Here is an 18,335-nt window from a genome sequence, read left to right as displayed (position 1 = left end):
ACCGCAACACAACACAGCCCAACTCTCCTGCGGTACCACAGTCGGATGCGAAAACCAAGCTCTATGAAAGCCGTACACTTTGTGCTCTCTCCTTGCTTTCCACAGTATTACATTTTTACAGATTTTAGATCCATAAATATAGCGGTCTTCAGTCCGAAGACTGGCTTGAAGCAGCTCTCCAAGCTACTCTACGCTGTGCAAGCCTTTTCATCTCCGAGTAACAACTGCAGTCTCCATCCTTTTAAACCTACTAACTGTGTTCACCTCTGATCTCCCTTTGTAATTTCACCTCTTCCCCCTACACTTCCCTCCAAAGAGCAATTCTTTAATGTGTATGAAAGTGTCCTATCAATCGGTCCTTCTTTTAGTCATGTTGTGCCATACTTTTATTTTCTCCCTAATTCTATTCAATAATCCTCGTTGTTTACATTACCTACCCATCTAATCTTTATGATTCTTCTGTAGCACCTCATTTCAGAAGCTTCTAATCTCCTCTTGCGCGGACAGTTTATCGTCCACATTTCAGTTCCGTACAAGTAGTAATGGACTTCAATGCGAGATGCCTTTAATAGGTTCCACAACAAAACATTGTCTCGAAATTTGGTAGAAAATCCGAAGAAATTCTGGTCGTATGTAAAGTACACAAGCGGCAAGTCGCAGTCAATACCTTCGCTGCGCAGTGCCGATGGTACTATTACCGACGACTGAGCCGCTAAAGCGGAGTTATTGAACGCAGTTTTCCGAAATTCCCTCACCAGGGAAGACGAATGGAATATTCCAGAATTTGAAACACGAACAGCTGCTAGCATGAGTTTCTTAGAAGTAGATACCTTAGGGGTTGCGAAGCAAATCGCTTGATACGGGCAAGTCTTCAGGTCCAGATTGTATACCGATTAGGTTCCTTTCAGATTACGCTGATACAATAGTTCCCTACTTAGCAATCATATACAACCGCTCGCTCACCGATAGATCTGTACCTACAGATTGGAAAATTGCGCAGGTCGCACCAGTGTTTAAGAAGGGTAGTAGAAGTAATCCATCGAACTACAGACCTATATCATTGACGTCGGTTTGCAGTAGGGTTTTGGAGCATATACTGTATTCAAACATTATGAATCACCTCGATGGGAACGATCTATTGATACGTAATCAGCATGGTTTCAGAAAACATCGTTCTTGTGCAACGCAGCTAGCTCTTTATTCGCACGAAGTAATGGCCGCTAACGACAGGGGATCCCAGGTTGATTCCGTATTTCTGGATTTCCGGAAAGCTTTTGACACCGTTCCTCACAAGCGACTTCTAATCAAGCTGCGGGCCTATGGGGTATCGTCTCAGTTGTGCGACTGGATTCGTGATTTCCTGTCAGGAAGGTCGCAGTTCGTAGTAATAGACGGCAAATCATCGAGTAAAACTGAAGTGATATCAGGTGTTCCCCAGGGAAGCGTCCTGGGACCTCTGCTGTTCCTTATCTATATAAATGACCTGGCTGACAATCTGAGCAGTTCTCTTAGGTTGTTGCGGATGATGCTGTAATTTACCGTCTAGTAAGGTCATCCGAAGACCAGTATCAGTTGCAAAGCGATTTAGAAAAGATTGCTGTATGGTGTGGCAGGTGGCAGTTGACGCTAAATAACGAAAAGTGTGAGGTGATCCACATGAGTTCCAAAAGAAATCCGTTGGAATTCGATTACTCGATAAATAGTACAGTTCTCAAGGCTGTCAATTCAACTAAGTACCTGGGTGTTAAAATTACGAACAACTTCCGTTGGAAAGACCACATAGATAATATTGTGGGGAAGGCGAGCCAAAGGTTGCGTTTCATTGGCAGGACACTTAGAAGATGCAACAAGTCCACTAAAGAGACAGCTTACACTACACTCGTTCGTCCTCTGTTAGAATATTGCTGCGCGGTGTGGGATCCCTATCAGGTGGGATTGAAAGGGTGCAAAAAAGGGCAGCTCGTTTAGTATTATCACGTAATAGGGGAGAGAGTGTGGCAGATGATACGCGAGTTGGGATGGAAGTCATTAAAGCAAAGACGTTTTTCGTCGCGGCGAGATCTATTTACGAAATTTCAGTCACCAACTTTTTCTTCCGAATGCGAAAATATTTTGTTGAGCCCAACCTACATAGGTAGGAATGATCATCAAAATAAAATAAGGGAAGTCAGAACTCGAACAGAAAGGTTTAAGTGTTCGTTTTTCCCGCGCGCTGTTCGGGAGTGGAATGGTAGAGAGATAGTATGATTGTGGTTCGATGAACCCTCTGCCAAGCACTTAAATGTGAATTGCAGAGTAGTCATGTAGATGTAGATGTCCGCATTCCAAAAAAGTTTACCTGACACTTATTTCTATGCTCGATGATAGCAAATTTCTCTTTTTCAGAAACGCTTTTCTTGTCATTACCAATCTACATTTTATATACTTTCCACTTCGGCCATCATCAGTCATTGTACTGCCCAAATAACAAAACTCATCAAATACCTTTAGTGTCTTGTTTCCTCGTTTAATTCGCTGAGCATCCCCTGATTTAATATGGCTCTGAGCATTATGGGACTTAACAGCTGTGGTCATCAGTCCCCTAGAACTTAGAACTACTTAAACCTAACTAACCTAAGGACATCACACACATCCATGCCAGAGGCAGGATTCGAACCTGTGAACGTAGCGGTCACGCGGTTTCAGACTGAAGCGCCTAGAACCGCACGGCCACACCGGCCGGCCCTGATTTAATACTACATTTCATTATTATTGTTTTGCTTTTGTTGATGTTCATCTCATAGCCTCCTTTCAAGACAATGTCAACTCCGCGCAACCGATTTTCCCAGTCCTTTGCTGTCTCTGAAAAAATTACAATGTCATCGGCAAACCTCCAGGTTTATTATTTCTTCTCCCTGAACTATCATCTGTATGTGAAAACGTTAAGTTATGCTCTGTGTGCCAGACAACTAAACTTAGAACAAAACTATAAGTAAATGCACTAATGAAATGAACTAAACTTGCAACTCACTTAGAGTACACAGTAAAATTCACTGAAGAGCCAAGGAATCTGGTACACCTGCCAATTGTCGTGTAGGCCCCCCGCGAGCACGCAGAAATGCCGCAACACGACGTGGCATGGACTCGACTAATGTCTGAAGTAGTGCTGGAGGGAATTGGCACCATGAATCCTGCAGGGCTGTCGATAAATCCACAAAATTACGAGTGGGTGGAGGTCTGTTTTGAGCAGCACGTTGCAAGGCATCCCAGATATGCTCAATAATGTTCATGTCGGGGGAGTTTGGTGGCCAGCGAAAGTGTTGAATCTCAGAAGAGTGTTCCTGGAGCCACTCGGTAGCAATTCTGCTCGTGTGGGGTGTCGTATTGTCCTACTGGAATTGCCCAAGTCCGTCGGAATGCACAATGGGCATCAATGGATGCAGGTGACCATACAGGATGCTTACGTACGTGCCACCTGTCAGAGTCGTATCTAGACGTATCAGGGATCCCATATCATTCCAACTGCACATGTCCTACACCAATACAGAGCATCCACCAGCTTGGACAGATCTCTATTGACATGCAGGGTCCATGGATTCACGAGGTTGTCTCCATACCCGTACACGTCCATCCGCTCGATGCGGTATGAAACGAGACTCGTCCGACCAGGAAACATGTTTCCAATCATCAACAGTGCAACGTCGGGGGCGGGCCGCTGCGAGGCTTTGTGTCGTGCAGTCATCAAGGGTACACAGATGGGCCTTCGGCTCTGAAAGCCAATATCGCTAATGTTTTGTTGAATGGTTCACACACTGACACTTGTTGATGGCCCAGCATTGAAATCTGCAGCAATTTGCGGAAGGGTTGTACTTCTGTCACGCTGAACGATTCTCTTCAGTCATCGTTTGTCCCGTTCTAGCAGGACTTTTTACCGGCCGCAGCGATGTCGGAGATTTGATATTTTACCAGAGTCCTGATATTCACAGTACACTCGTGAAATGGTTGTACGGGAAAATCCACACTTCATCGCTACCTCGGAGATGCTGTGTCCCATCGCTCGTGCGCCGACTATAACACCACGCTCAAACTCACTTAAATCTTGGTAACCGGCCATTGTAGCAGCAGTAACCGATCTAAAAACTGCACCAGACACTTGTTGTCTTATATAGGCGTTGGCAACCGCAACGCCGTATTCTGCCTGTTTACATATCTCTGTATTTGAATGGGCATGCCTATACCAGTTTCTTTGGCGCTTCAGTGTATATGTCTTTTGTAGAGCATTCTGTTTTGATGCATAACGCGAATGGCACATAAAAGCAAATAAACTTGATCATACCTCAGGTTAATATAATATACGTGTAACTGGTAAACACCTGAAGAAGGCAGCATGCCGTCGAAACGCCTCATATTTATTAAATATTAGTAAAAAAGTGAATGCAGCAGTTGAAATTATTTCATACAATTACAACGCAGTCGCGGTCCTCAAAACATTCCATATAATTGGCACGAGCATTGGTAAGACCGGAACCAACACTGAAGACTGTATACCAGTTTTCAACCTATTGGTCTTCACCTTTCAGTTTCTGGCTGCTGACGCTTCATGGACAAGTTTACTGCAACTCTTAAAGCACTTTGCACCGATATGCCCTTTGGTACAAGGCGTCTCTTACGCTTTGATGAAAAGACTTAGGGAATTAATGAAGTTGGAAACAACAGTCAAACGTCAATGTTAACATGTTACTGTGGTTCATGAGTACAATGAGTAAACAATCAATTTCACAAACGCCACACATCTACGGCCAGAAAATAAGTTGGCAAGTTGCTGCTTATAACCATGGGAATAAAATTGCTCACTACAGCAGGTCTTTTACCACGACGGTAGCAACGAGAACGGCCTTTCTCAGATCACTGTATTTGTACAGCGTACAGATTGTCCCAGGAGGAATGGTCAATGTTCAGGGATATAGAAGGAACGATCATTTGAAGCAAAAAAGTGTAGTAAACATGGGCTCTAAAATGCATCCCTTACGAGCTAGACCACTTGTTCAGTAGAGGAGATGTTTTTCACAGAACGAAGACGAAGAAATAGCTCTTAAGGTATGCAGTTTAGAGCCCATATTTATTTGACTTCTTTGCTTCGAATGATCGTTCCTGCCATATTCCTCAATATTAACTATTTCTCCTGCGTCCCCCTGTATATTACATGCAGTGTTCTATAGCTGTGGCCGTAGATGTACGTATCATATTAGCGCACTTCTACGTTTTTGTAGCCAGCAAACAAATGGAATGCCTGCGCCAACTTTCGAACTGAAACGAAATATTACTGTTTGTCAGCACAGATTACATGAGTTAACGCTGCAGCGCTGTCGAGATGAGAAACAGGAAGCAAGGCTAGAGAGACCGTCCCGTTTACAGAAAGGGAGAGAGGTAGATGCAGTCTGGCTATCAGAAACATTCTTTACCCCAAGTGGATAACACCAGCGGCAACATCTCGGCAATTACTTACAAGAGCTGGATCCATCAGCAACATTGCCAAGCTGTACATATTGCTGAGCATGGGACAAGTCTTGACTGTCACACCTTAAGGACGTGAAAACACGCAGTGAGGCTGTTGTTTACTAGATCTTCGTTCTACATGTACATCTACGTCAATACTCCGCAAGCCAAGTGACGGTGTGTGGCAGAGGTTACTTCCGATATCAGTAATTGATCTATTCTTCCCTGTTTCACTCGCTAGTGGCGCGTGGGAAGACCGACTGTCGGTAAGCCTCTCCGTTAGCTCCAATTTCTTGAATTTTTTCACCGTGGTCATTTCGCGATATGTATGTGGGGGGAAGTCATATGTTGTCTGACTATTTCCGGAAAGTACTCTCCCGAAATGGTTCAAATGGCTCTGAGCACTATGGGACTTAACTTCTGAGGTCATCAGTCCCCTAGAACTTAGAACTACTTAAACCTAACTAACCTAAGGGCATCACACACACCCATGCCCGAGGCAGGATTCTAATCTGCGACCGTAGTGGTCGCACGGTTCTAGACTGTAGCTCCTAGAACCGCTCGGCCACGCAGGCCGGCGTCTCCCGAAATTTCGAAAGTAAACTTCTTCGTGACGCACTACGCCTCTCTTGTAGCGTCTGCCGTTGGAGTTTGTTGAGCACCTTTGTAACGCTCTCGCGCCGACTAAGCGAGCCCGTGACGAAACACCACTCTTCGTTGGATCTTCTCTATCTCTTCCATCAGTCCTACCCGTTATGTGTTCCATAGTGACGAACAATACTCAAGAACAAGAGCTTTGTACGCCACTTCTTTCGTTGATACGTTACATTTCCGTAATATTCTTCCTATGAATCTCAGTCTGACGTCTGCTTTTCGTACTATTTATTTTATGTGGCCATTCCACTTAAGGTCGCTCTAAACAGCTACTCCAAATATTTTAGTGGTACATATTCTTAACAGCAATTTGTCATCAAGAGTGTAGTTGTGCAGTAGTGGATTTCTTTTCCTATGTACGCACAATACATTTATTTACGTTCAGAGCCAACTGCCGGAGCCCGCACCATTGATCAATCGTGTGTAGGTCATTCTGCAAATCGATACTGTCTTCTAGCGTTGCTACTTTCTTACAGACAGCCACATCATCTGTGAACAATCTTAACGAGCTTCTGAAGCTTTCTTCTAGATCACTTATACGTATACATTGTAAACCATAACGATCCTATCATAATTTCTTGGAGTACTCCAGAAATTACGTTTACATATTTACTGTTTATTGACTGAGGATCATTAAAATTAATGAAATTCAAGTTTTTCTAATTATATTTTTGTAATGTGTTTATCTGACATGTTCCACGCCCAGGAGGATTCCGTCTTTTATGGGTATATGGAATGAATTATTAATCTAATCTAATCTAATATGCAGATTTTGTTCCGTTAAGAGCGACTTGTTGAGTTCTATATGCAGGTAAGTCTTGAATCAAGTCGCAAATCTGGTCCTATAGTTGGTAAGCTCGGGTTTTTTTCCTTTTTTTTTCCACACGACGGCAGTGCGGTAGGGTTTCAAATGCCTTCCTGAGTTCACGGAACGCGGCATCAACCTGAGCGCCGTCGTCCACAGCGCTTTGGAACTCATGGAGGAACAGAGCGAGCTGAATTTCGCAAAATCTCTGCGGAATCCTTGTTGATTTTTAATAAAGGAGATTTTAGTTATCCAAAAACGTCATAATTCTTGTGCATAAAACGTGTTCCATAGTTCTGCAACACATTCACGCAGCGATATAGACCCATAATTTTGGGCACATGTCCTACGACCTTTCTTAAAAAGCAGAATGACATGCGCTTTTTTCCAGTTGCTAAGTACCCTTCGTTGCTCCAGCGAAAAATGGTTCAAACGGCTCTGAGCACTATGGGACTTAACATCTATGGTCATCAGTCCCCTAGAACTTAGAACTACTTAAACCTAACTAACCTAAGGACATCACACACATCCATGCCCGAGGCAGGATTCGAACCTGCGACCGTAGTGGTCACGCGGTTCCAGACTGAAGCGCCTAGAACCGCACGGCCACACCGGCCGACTGCTCCAGCGAACTATGATAAACTGCTGTTAGATGAGAAGCAAGTTCTTTCGCTTAATCTTCGTAATCTTCGTGGGATTAACTCTTCCCACCTCTGGGGTGGGTTAAGGAAGACACTGCAGAGGGAACTGGAGAAAAATTGTCTGTATCTTGGATTGCGGACAACTGCACAGTGGCGTTCATTAAGGAACTGCCAAAAGTAAAGGACACATTTCTCGCCATCAGCAAACAAGTAGTGTGCTGCATGTCCACAAATCCACCTGAAAGAGCTCGTCTTTGATTGCGGGATGTGTCCCGCGTCCGGAAAGAGTAGCAGTTGAGTAGGTATCTGATGAGGAGTCGTGCGGGTTATTACCGCGACGCCACGGTTACGTACGTTCGCTCGATGTTACACATATTGATCTTGAACCGTTCTATTTTGCTTTTTTTATAGTTTAGTACACCTTCTTGCTGTTTTCATGTTGATCCATGTTTTAGGCGGGCTATCGAATGAGCCATCTTACCACTAAATCTGACAAGGGGGGGGGGGGGTGCGCGTTGGGGAGTTTCCCTTGTCAGTAACCAGAGGCGGCTTTGTTAGAGAGCCTGTATATGGAGAGAGTGGCCAACCGGACGATACGGCGGCCATTTTTCTGCCAACTGCGGGCGGGACTTTTGAATGGCCAGTAGTGGAGTACACACTCACCGAACCAATAGCACAAGACAATATGGCGAAATCATTCGTTAAATGACTTTGTTTATAAGAATAATGTGTTGTAATAATTTTCACACAGCAAATTTACAGGTCGGTTTTCAAATTTAACTATGTATATTGCAAGTTGTTTTACATGTAGTAAAAAGCAAAAACGACTTACTTCGCATAGAGTACTTGGTTGGTTTCCACAAGGTTCCTGTGTGGTTTAAGTCAGCCCTGTTGACTGCGACTGCCCACTGCTTTCGTCTTTCTTCATTGCGTGGAAATGCTAACATGCGAAATCCACCTTTGCCTCTATTGGAACAACCAAATGCAGCACAACCTGGCATCATTTACGAACGTCTGCAGAACGAATTACAGATGTCAAAAACGATACTGTACAATTACTAACGTGTTTACTTCAAACATGTAGGCCTACCGACTTCATCACAAAACGCTTCATTATTTCAACTCGTATTTAACATCGCAAACGCTAATTACGTACTAAAAACGATATACAACTAAATCGAACATGCATGTACAACGCATAACAAGTCTCTCAATAATTCAAATACCTTTTAATAGTTTCTAAAAGTCCTCTGAACTTCAACCCAAAAGCACGGCGAGCATAGGAAGCGCGAGAGACGTTTGGCGCCATTTTTCTGCCAAAGCTAATCAACCAATCACGGGCAACTTCACCTATGGCCACTCTCTCTGTATACGGGCGCTCTAGGCTTGGTTTATCACTTCCCACCGCCGCCTCCAGGGTGCAGCTCTGTTGGCTCGGAGCGGTGGCTGGACGCCTGTGGTGACGCCTGGGAGCCGAAACGAGAGCGCGGGTACCGCTAGGTGAGGCGGGTGTCGTAGCGCAACCACGGGCCAGCCGCTGCCGCTGACTCGACGGTGAGTCCCCCAGTGCGCCGGCGGGCAGAAGAGTCGGGAAGTGCGCTCGGCTGGCGACCGCCCCCGCAGGCAAGCGGCGCGAGGTGCCGTTAACGGCTCGCCACGCGCTTCCTGGGTTCAACTCACGCCGCGGCACGCAGATAGTTAAATCAGAGTCCGACTAGGAATAACAGCTTATGTCTGAGAGGTTACTATTTATTTCTTTTACAAACAGAATACAACCGTGCGAACAAATGTAACTCCTTTAGAGTAGGTGGTACGTGAGTACCACCATTCCTCCTTGCTGTTTTCATGCAGCACGAAGGTATTTTGCCGAACTACCCATCGTGTGTTTTGGTGTTGCCGCAACGACCGAGACAAGTCAGAAGTCGCACTGCTCCATGTAGCCCGTCTGTGGCGATTGTTATTTACCACGGTGTTCACCGTGTTGCTACTTCTCGCCCACTGCGACCGAGAGCGTAATTGTTTCTTTCTTTATGTGATATAGTGTGGATTCATCGTTTTATTACAGGTAAGATAATAACTTATACACAATCAGAATCGCAATGGAATTCACGGGTCTTACATGTATTCTGCAGAAAACGACGGTTTCATGTACAATTCAGAGTTAAAATATGCGGACACTATATCGTGGCAGTTCAGGTAGAGAGTGTTTTGAAGTATGATTGCATAAGAGACTGGTAGAAGTCGGGCGTGAACTACCACTGCCAACCGCAACAAACAATTGCGCTGTAGCAACTAACACATATTTCGTGTACTCCAATTTGCTTTGTGTTGTGGATTGCTTTTTTTTCTGATTTTGTAATCAGTGGTGCATAAAAGGATTCGAATGTGACTCTCACCACAACAAAAGGAATTAGCGATCACTATGATCGTTGTGTCAGTTCTGCTTTCGTGGAAGCATAGAATGCAGACGTAGGATGGCAGCCCTACTAGAGGGAGGCGGGGCTTATTCCCCTGCACCGCTCCTCTCTCTCGGGCAGTCCAAGTTCTCTTTTGTTTAAGGTCGCGGCCGACTGCCACGGTATACCGTCCGCGCAATACCACCATGCACCAACGTTCCTCCACTACGTTAGATACTATGAGGAACATCGAATAGTGTTACACACTTGGTGCATTGTTGGTGCTGTAAAATTGCGTGAGAGGGTAAATGAACTTCATATACATAATTCGAGACATTATTTTCAATTACATTTTGTAATGAATCGCTGTAGAGAAGTATTAACAATACTCCATTCTGAAATACCTCTAAGTTAGAGTTCATCGGACGAAGACACACATTGTAGTGACGGTGACCCAGATTACATGCCAGCTGCAAACCAAAGCAGGGTGTAAAGAGTTATGATAAACTGTACAGGTTACGAACATTTTTGTCAACGGTGGGTGACAATTTCAAAGTCCCTATCATCCAAGTGAATGTTTTGTGTATCACGTCCCTCTCAACTTAGGAAACAACAAGTTTTGCTTCCAAGACTATCACGCTGCTTGAAGTGTTACACGTTCTTCTATTTCTACAAGGAAATGTCTTGCTCCCATACTGACCTAAACGGCACTGGATATCGAACTATGGAACTATGCTTGAAGCTGCACGAAGGCCCTAAAGGGCACACTGTAACCAGATACACACAAATGGTCAAGAGTTACAAGTTGGTTAATAAGCAAACAAAAGATATGGTGTACTAATGACAGACAAAACTGTACCAACATAGTGAAAAGAACATTAAAATATGAAGATTCGTAAATGCATACTAAAGTAACAACCACCCAGGAAAATTGGAAGCCCAAAGAGGATACAACTGAAAGAAACTACATCGATCATGCATTTCCTCAACTTTAGGAGACAGAGAGAGAGAAAATGATAATCGAGGGCTAGCAAACACTTGTCTTCGTTAATCTGATTAAGTAACCAATGTTGGCGATCACATTGTCAAACCCATTCACCACAGACATTTATGTAGGATGACTTGTGTATACACGGTTTGTGTTGGTGTGAGAAGAGATGCTCAATAAGACATAGCAAAACTATTTGCTGAATGTTTCCAAAGTTGGAACAATAGCAAAATTATTCTCCTTCGCAAGAAAGGGGATAGCAGAGACGTACGAAACTATGGACCTGTTACCTCTTATCCGCATTGTAAACAAATTCAATAAAATTATCAACAACCACACGGAAAAAAAGTGGATTCCAATCATGCAACGAAGCAAGATGGCTAGATGGCTGCAGAAGTGGATACAGCGCAAAGGCCTATTTGTAAGTCGTGAACGAAACTAAGGGGTGAAACTATGAGTGTGACTTACCAATTTGTCTGCTATTAACAGATCACGAGAAACTTTTTGACTCGGTATCAAAAAGATTTATACAGACAGCCCTTGATAAAAACGGCGTTGACTCGCCATCTTAGTATACTGAAGAGTCCATAGGCCAATGCTACAGCTTCTATTAGTCATCAGGAGCCATTAAAAAACTGAGGGTTTCTCCGCAAGCAATGGAGAGATACTTGTTGGAGATTACAAGGAAGCATGAAAAAAAAGATCAAGGAGACATGAGTATGGCAGTAAAAATGGAGGCGGATGGTACATGAAAAATTGGATGGCATATTGTCTCGAAATACGATGTCGGGAGATGATACCATTATCAAATGTAGGCATTAATTCCAAGTTGTAACGAAAAGCTGTTTTCAGAAAGCAGCGGATGCATTGCCTATTCGTATACTCAACAAGCGTCAGCCTGATGCAGGGCAAACAGACTACGCACTCAAGGTAAGGGCAGTGTTCACCGACCGCGTGACCACCATCCCGACATTCTCAGCGTGCCAACACAGGCAGCACCTCGGAATATCCCCAAATATGGTCAGGTTCAAGCAAGTGACCCTTATGTACGTCGCACGGAATTTTCCAAGGCATCCCTAATGTGGGAGTCTAAGGAGTGACGGGTGTAAAAGGCGGTACCCGCCACCAAGTTAGGGGAACATCACGGTAGGCACCTGTGACGTTACTCCTGTGACGCGCAAACTCCAGACTGCAGGTTTCTTGGAAGCAGCAGACTTGAAGTGCTGCGAAGTCGGAGTTCGTGGCAGGGATCACTGAGGTAGAGGCTGTCAGTCACTAGTGCCAAGAATAGACTTCCACAGTTATGAGGTAATTATAACTTTCATTTTCCCTGGGCATCCTTGAAAATTGCACCGCTGTGTCCCTGAGAGCACTTTCTTGCAGTTGGATCGCAATTGGGAGTTCTACAAGCTATCTGACCCTCATCGAATGTGTCGATCGAGGTAAGATCTCTGTCATCCACAAAGTCTCTTTCTTTTTTCCTTTCGGAACACGATAAGATGAGCCAAGACATTTATTTGCTGGATACCAAAAGGTAAGAAAAGACCGACTGGACAACCAGATGGTTGATAGACAGGTTCCATTGAAAAACATACAGGAGCAACACATATGAGTGTAGCTGAAGACTGATGGCCTTTGTCCAGCAATGGAAATCAAATAGCTGAGGATCATATACACTGGCGAACCAAAACATTATGGCCAGCTGCTTAATAGCGTGTTGGTCCACCTCCGGATGCAGCAGAGACACTGTGACGCACGAATTCGACAAATCTTTCCGGAGGTATGTCGCACCAGATGTCTAAGCACAGGTCACACAAGAATGCGATTTTCACTCTGCAGCGGAGTGTGCGCTGATATGAAACTTCCTGGAAGATTAAAACTGTGTGCCGGACCGAGACTCGAACTCGGGACCTTTGCCTTTCGCGGGCAAGTGCTCTACCAACTGAGCTACCCAAGCACGACTCACCACCCGCCATCACAGTTTGGAAGGTAGGAGACGATGTACTGGCGGAATTAAAGCTGTGAGGACGGGTCGTGAGTCGTGCTTGGGTAGCTCAGTTGGTAGAGCACTTGCCCGCGAAAGGCAAAGGTCCCGAGTTCGAGTCTCGGTCCGGCACACAGTTTTAATCTGCCAGGAAGTTTCACAGATCACACAATTCTCGTAAATTACGGGCAGGTGGTTTGTGGGCGCAGAGATAGCGCCCAGTAGCGTCCCAGATGGGTTCTGCCAAATTCACATCAGACGTTTTTGATGACCAAGACATTATAGTGAGATCACTATCATGCTCCTCAAAGTACTATTCTGGCCTTGAGATACGGCCAGTTGACCTGCTGGAAGATGCCACTGCTGCCGGCGAAGACATCTAGCACGAAGGGATACGGGTGCACCATGTCCATGTTCACGTAGTTCACAGATACCATGCTGCCTTCGATAACTACCACACGTCCCGCTGAAGTCCAGGTGATGACGTCGTATCTAGACACAACCATTGACCTGGTGTAACGAGAAACATGATTTATCATACCGGGGACACGATTTCATTGATTAAAGGAACACTCTTGATGATTTCGTGCCCACTGCAATACTGACTGACGATGTCGTTGAGACAGCATGAAAACACGTACGGGTCGTCTGCTGCGGTGCCACATGTTCAACTATGTTCTTCGAAACACTTGTGTCTATGTTCAACTATGTGCTTCGTAACACTTGTGTCTTCACCTCATTGTAATCTCTAGTCAGATCTGTTGCAGATCGCCCCCTATCCTGCTTTACAGGGCGTGAAAGCCTCCGACCTCCACGGTCTGTGATGTAATGTAGGCGTTCATCACCTTGTCACCTCTCGCGGTTTCGCCACCGTCCAACCACTTCCCATAGATGCTCACGCCAGTAGCACGCCAACAGCAGACCAGCTTCGTTCCCGAGATGCTCCTTCCCAAGCGCTGGGTCATAAAAAACTGCTCTTTATCGAAGCTGATTGTGTCAGTGGGCCGGCCGTGGTAGCCAAGCGGTTCTAGGCGCTACAGTCTGGAACCGCGCGACCGCTACGATCGCAGGTTCGAATCCTGCCTCGGGCATGGATGTGTGTGATGTCCTTAGGTTAGTTAGGTTTAAGTAGTTCTAAGTTCTAGTGGACTGATGACCTCAGAAGTTAAGTCCCATAGTGCTCAGAGCCCATTTGAACCATTTTGTGTCAGTGGATTCGCACATTTGCAACTGGTACCATTTTTTTCTTCTCCGCTTATATACTTTTGAGCGCAAGTCCATGACCGGGTCATTGGCCTGACTGTACTTCGCCACGAGGAGGGGGTTGTTGGAAAGAGGGGAGGGGGGGGGACGTCATCAGAGCCGCCCTTAACCCTAACCGTCGGGAAAGATCTTCGGTACTGATACGATGACAGGCTGACTAGACCTTGGGCCATCCTGGAGGAACTGGAACAAATTCCGTCCCTATCCAGTACTGAACCCAGGACCTCTAGGGTTGGAATCGAGCACCACGGCTGCATTACACCATATACTGTCCAGTCACATTAATGTGACCACCTGTCAAATGCCTGAATAACATCCTTTTGGAGTGCGGATCGCTGCGCTGCGAGACGTGCAGGAAGAGATTCAGAAATGTTCTGGAAGGTACCTATAGGGACGTGCAGCCATGCCGACTCCAAAGCCATGGCCAGCTGCGCTAGACTCATCGGCTGAGGATCAATGGTGCGAACAGCCCGATCGAGGTGGTCCCACAGATTCTCGATTGGGTTTAAATTTGGGGGGAGTCTAGTGGCCAGTGGAGTACGGTTAACTCATCCTGGCGCTCTACAAAGCGCACGTGTACCTTGCGAGATGTGTGACACGTTCCACTGTCCTGCTGACAGATGCCATCTTGCCGAGGAAAAACAAACTGCCTGTAGGGGTGAACATGGTTCCCAAGGATGAATGCATACGTGTGTTGATCCACTGTGCCTTCCAGAATGACGATATCACCCAGAAAACGCCGCAGAAAAGATTGGTCAGACCATAACGCTCTCTCCTTCGTCCTGGACCTTTCCGACGATTGTCACAGGGTGTTTGCTTTCATATGTGTCGAGCATTGTCCGATGGAACATAAAACGTGATTCATCTGAAAAGGCCACCTGTCGCTATTCTGTGGACGTCCAGTTGCGTTACTGGCGCGGAAAATTCTGCCTTCGTGACTGGACCAGGCGCCTGCTGCGGAGGCCCACACGCAGCAACGTTCGCTGAACCATCGTTCAGGGGACACTGTTGTTAGCCACTTGGTTGATCTGGATAGTCAGTTGCTCAACAGTTACACATCTGTTCGCCTGTACCCCAGACTTCATCGCACATGCAGTCCAAAAAACGTTCCCCAACAATAAGGAGCTTATCGAAAAAATCAGAAAAAGAAGAATCCACTGAAGTGAAGTGCACCACACAACTTCCCCTGTCCTCTCCAGTCACACCAGTGAAGTGAAGTGCAACGATCGATCGCGTCTTCGCCCTGACCAACCTCCTCACACCCTAGAGTCTAGGAACAGAGTTATACAAAACAAACTACAAGTTAGAAACATACACAGTCAATATAGCGTATAGCGTGGGCACAATATTCAATCTAGAAGTCCATAAACAGAAAATATAATCCATATAACAGTAGAATATCAATTAGACTAGAAAAAATGGTTCAAATGACTCTGAGCACTATGGGACTCAACTGCTGTGGTCATAAGTTCCCCAGAACTTAGAACTACTTAAACTAACCTAAGGACATCACACACATCCATGCCCGAGGCAGGATTCGAACCTGCGACCGTAGCGGTCGTGCGGTTCCAGACTGTAGCGCCTTTAACCGCTCGACCACTCCGGCCGGCAATTAGACTAGAAAATTAAATTAGAAACTCACAGAGATCAGATATAATCCACCTATCACTAGAATATCAACTAGAATGGAAACCTAAATTAGAAACTCACAGAGACCAGAGATCAAATCCAGAGCCATCCCGACTGGGGTTTTGGTGGTTTCCGCCAGTTGTTCAAAATGGCTCTGAGCACTATGGGACTCAACATCTGAGGTCATCAGTCCCCTAGACTTAGAACTACTTAAACCTAAGGATATCACACACATCCATGCCCGAGGCAGGATTCGAACCTGCGACCGTAGCAGCAGCACGGTTCCGAACTGGAGCGCCTAGAACCGCACGGCCACTGCGGCCGGCTCCCCCAGTTGTAAGGTGACTACCGGGATAAGGAATTCCACCACATAGATTTAGCAAAATCTGACTATAAAATGGCATGAGCCAGCACAACATTAACAATCAAATAGGCAGGACTCCCCCATGAAATAAATAAATGGTGCCCCAACAGCATAAATCAACCCCAGGCTGAGAAGGACATGGGTCCCTAACAACCGCCACTACCCGCGAAAGTATAGCATCTTTTTTTTTTTAAAAAAAAAAAGGAAAAAAAATACATATCACCGCAGCCGTCGTTCATTTCTGTCATCTACAGTCCGTGGTGCACCACCGTTGGCTTTGGTGCCGTCTTTGGGTAGCGCTGTTTCGTCATGCACTGTATACTTTAAATACGGTGGCATGCGAGCAGTTTACAAGCCAAGCCGTTTCAGAAATGGTTCCACCATTCGCCCGAAAGGCAATGATCATGGCCTTTTGGACTTTAGATAAATCGCTCCATTTCCGCTTTACAACGACTACAATATCGGCCGCGTCTCTACCCCCCGCCCCCTTCCCTCCCTCCGTCAACCAAGCAACCAGCAGGCTTTATATATCTCCTACTGCCTACTGTGAGTGGTTACTATACGTCGACATCGAAGGTAGGCGGTGGTCACGTTAATGTGATTGAATCGTGCACTTTCCTTACGGAGCCACAACAACGTGTCTTTTGTCAACGTTGCTTTCGTCAGCAGGTGTCCCAATTTGCAGCCAGAACCGTCCCTACAGTGATTGCCCAATCGACTTTTCTCTGCTTACGTAGCGTTTCCGCAGTGGACGACGTCTAGAGTCAGTTCTTGCCTTATCGAGTCAAGGGCACGGACGCGGGGAAAGCAACTATGGTACAATTAGAGTGGTGGAGATGTCAGCCAGTCACGATAACGCGGAACAACGCGGAAGTAGCGAGACCGAAGCTCATGGCGTGCATTCTCCGCTTGGGAAAGGTGTAGTCAGCAGAACCCGCTGCAACGGTTTGCGCAGTAGCGCCTCAGGAGGGGGCCTTGCAGGGAAGCTGGCACCCAACCAAAGGCGCAATACGTTACATGGTTATTACTACCCTTCAGCACTCAGATTAATGTGGTTTAAACAAGTACGAGTAAAAATAAAAATGGATAAAATGCAACCCCAATTATAACGAGATAATAAGCAATAAGTTGCATGCAAGAAATCTAATTTCTTTGCCGGTTTCTTGCAGTTAGTGCCCTTCTTCAGTAGGTTATACATATCACATTAACTGCGAGTGTCGACAATATGATGCATACAGCAAAATGCCGTGGTCATGCCGTTCACAGTGTCTGTACAAAATTAGTGTAAAAAAGCGAAACAACAAATGCAGGCATCTTGTGAGAACAGGAGGTAATCAGCTGATTAACTCCTGTTCTGACTTGTTGTTTCGTTTTTTTACACTAATTTTGTACAGACACTGTGAACGGCATGACCACGGCATTTTGCTGTATGCATCATATTGTTGACATTCGCGAATAATGCCTTCTGAAGAAGGGCACTAAGAGCCCGAAACAGGTAAAGAAATTAGATTTCCTGTATGCAACTTGTTGTTTATTATCTCGTTATATAAGACTACATTTGCTGGGGATGGATGAAGTATTAAACAGCCCAAATCAATAACTCGCCCCCTCTACAACTATGAAATATCTGTCATCACTTCTGTCTCCAAGCTGGTGGTAGGCTGTGTTGCAAAAATGAAGACACTTTCTGCAGAACCTGACCATCATTTTGCAGGACAATGCTAAAGCACGTACAGTGCAAGCTGTTACTGGTTTGTTTGACTGATGGGGCTGTGCTATACCACCTACTGTACTCCCCTGACTTAAGCCATCGTAAGTTCGATTTCTAAACTGAAGGAAACACTTTACGGCATTTGCTTCAGAACTGCCACTATTAAAGTTTCAGCCCACGTAATTGCATTCAAAGTTTCGATTGCATCTACCTGTGTAACGCGAAAAAATCGGCCATGCGCAAGTAGGTCTCGCCCTCTGAGTGTTCCGTACAGACTTAATTATATATACACACTGTTCGTCCATTTCGGGAGTCGAGAACCTCGATAATTTTTGCCTGTCTCGACATTGATACTGAAAGGATATCTGTCCTGGGATTTCCGAGACTTCAGAGAATGCTTAGACTTCAAGCTTCAAGTCGGATAA

The 18,335-nt window shown here is 45.5% G+C and overlaps 1 protein-coding gene across 1 annotated transcript in view; it reads right to left on the bottom strand.

The window, feature by feature from the left end:
- LOC126416987 (protein bark beetle) overlaps positions 1-18,335 on the bottom strand; it is a 355,587-nt gene that overhangs the window by 314,570 nt on the left and 22,682 nt on the right. The gene's annotated exons all lie outside the window — the stretch shown is intronic.

This window comes from Schistocerca serialis, chromosome 8 (assembly GCF_023864345.2).
Source record: "Schistocerca serialis cubense isolate TAMUIC-IGC-003099 chromosome 8, iqSchSeri2.2, whole genome shotgun sequence".
NCBI classification, from domain to species: domain Eukaryota; kingdom Metazoa; phylum Arthropoda; class Insecta; order Orthoptera; family Acrididae; genus Schistocerca; species Schistocerca serialis.
The sequence above is the reverse complement of the archived record's forward strand: the minus strand, read 5'-3'. Positions and strand labels throughout refer to the sequence as shown.